Here is a 2,724-nt window from a genome sequence, read left to right on the forward strand (position 1 = left end):
CAGATGTGGATTTTGGACACCTGGGCGACAGCATCATCATCATCATCACCTGCCGATGAGGAGCTGAACAGAGCCCAGCCCCCTCTCTGAGAGGCTGTTGACTTAGTGCTGTCAAAAGTGCTGCGTTGAAAAACATGTTGACTCGCCCGCCTCACGGTGAGCAGTATGGCACATCAAAGCAACACATAAGTGAAGCTGTTGAAGTTGTCTAGCACCACGCTAACTTTCAGTCAGTGAAGAAAATGTCACCTAATAGGCTGACAGCGAATCAAAGGAAGCCCTGAGAGGCAAACAGCAAACTTAAAGCTAACTCGTTATCAGCAAAGACAATTACTGACATTAGTCAAAACAGGGAGCTGAGAAAATCTGAGGCCTTTGTTCTGTGTTTGGTAGTGAAGTCTACGGTAACAGCTTCACTTCATGGTGCTCATCAGGGGATGAGACGCTGTGATGCCATATTGTTTATCCAGGATGTTTTATTATTTTAGCATTTTACATGATGATGTGATAAAACGAGGATAAAGAAAAAACTTTTTTTCATCAAAAGACAAACCGATGATTGGTTCAGAAAAACAAACGGCTGTTTATATAATATATTTAATGTTAGTCATTATTATTTGTTGTAGGTATTTTAAAGGTCCCATATCGTGCTCATTTTCAGGTTCATACTTGTATTTTGTGTTTCTACTAGAACATGTTTACATATTGTAATGTTAAAAAAAACAACTTTATTTTCCTCGTACTGCCTGCCAGAATATACCTGTATTTACCCTCTGTCTGAAACGCTCCGTTTTAGTGCATTTAAATGGAATTGCAACGGAATTGCTTTGCTAGGCAACAATCTGGGTCCATGTTTACATCCGGTCAGCCGATGTTAATTACATACACTGCAACAGGAAATAAACTGGGACACATTTAGCGTGTTTACGTTTAAAACCGTGTAAATGGTCTAAATATTGTATATTTGTGACATCACAAATAGGCAGAAATCCTAACGACTTCTTCTTTTATAGCACTTAAACCTGCTTTATAATGTAAAAGCCTGAAAATCTCACTTTTTAATAATATGGAACCTTTAAGGTGTGGCCCCTTTAATTAAAATAGTCGTACAGGCATTTTTACTTTCCTCATATACGACGCAACTATCATTGTTTTTTACAAAAACACCATAAGACACGTTGGATTGCAGTGAATATCTACTGTATGTGAAAAGATTTTGATTTATCCAATGAATAGTTCAGTTTGATTAAATATTTCTTATTAGGAATACCCAAAAATTAAAGCCCTGAGCAACATTACCCTGTTATTGCTATTAGCATTCAATCAACAAAAATATTTGTATATTTATTTTCTATGTACAATTTTTATTCTCACAGGTGTAACCACGCCAGGTTAGGTTCATTATTGATTAATCTGCCAGTTATTTTCTAGATTAATCAAATAATCGTTTGATCTATAAAATGTCACAAAATAGTGAAAAATGTCTATTCCAATTTCTAAAAGTCCCAGATGATGCCTTTAAATATCTTGGTTGTCAGTCCAAAACCTAAAGATATTCACTTTAATATGATATAAAACAGAGAAAAGCCGGAAATCTCCATATTTGAGAGACTGAAAACAGCATTTTCTGCCATTTTTCCGATAAGAATTATATATAATAATTATATTATTTAACAATTCATCGATTATCAAAATAGTTGGCGATTATTTTTCTGTCGATTGACTAATCGTTGCAGCTCTAAAACGTACCGGTGGGTAACAAAGCTTAACAGTGCATATCATTTAAATCTGGTCTGAATGTAGAGTTTTAACATTAAAATTATAATTAATTTCTATATAATTAAATTATTTATTAAAACAACATTAATTGACAAACAATTAACAGATTTACATTTATATTTATTACATTTATAATCAGACACTTTGGACATACGATTACAGACAAACACGTCTTTATAAATACAGAGAGTTAAGTTAAGTGCACAGCATCTATTGTAAATACTCAAAATGTTATAAAAGCGGAATGTTTGGAACAACCTTTTATTTCAGTGGAATATTAAATACACAAGTTACATAAAGAGAGACGAGACACAGCGCTTACTTTTTCTTTAAATTGACATTGATAAAACACATTGGAGCAGGCTAATGTACAAAGACAACGGAGAGAGAAGCCACAGCACCGAGTATACATGATGTCAAATAGAAAACCCTTCACCACAGAACATCCCTCTCATCACATTCACCCTCTGTGTTATTTCTTTGAGCTATCACGATAAACAGACAACACATTCATTCTCTACATCAGATTATAACACATGTTTCTGTACTTTGGCCTTTGGAATTTATCATTTACATTTGTTCATGTTGAAAAAAAGATACAATTTACCCCAAAACTATCAGATCCTAACTCTATTTTTGACTGCGTATATTCCTCCAAAATATTTTTTTTTACTTTGATGATGCATTTTTCTGGTTGTCCTTTGAAAAAAAAAGAAGACCTACTGTGCTTATTTTCAGGTGCATACTTGTATTTTGGGTTTCTACTAGAACGTGTTTACAAAAAAACACTTTACCTTTCTCAAACCGGCTGTGCTGCAACACCTCTTTTCACCCTCTGTCTGAAACGTTCTGGTTGAGCTCCTGCACCGCCCTCCCGAAAAAGCCCAATCTACTCTGATTGGTCAGCTGGCCCACTCAAACAAAACTCTTCAGACTCCGCTGCAG

Source organism: Sebastes umbrosus, chromosome 4, assembly GCF_015220745.1.
Source record: "Sebastes umbrosus isolate fSebUmb1 chromosome 4, fSebUmb1.pri, whole genome shotgun sequence".
Classification (NCBI taxonomy): domain Eukaryota; kingdom Metazoa; phylum Chordata; class Actinopteri; order Perciformes; family Sebastidae; genus Sebastes; species Sebastes umbrosus.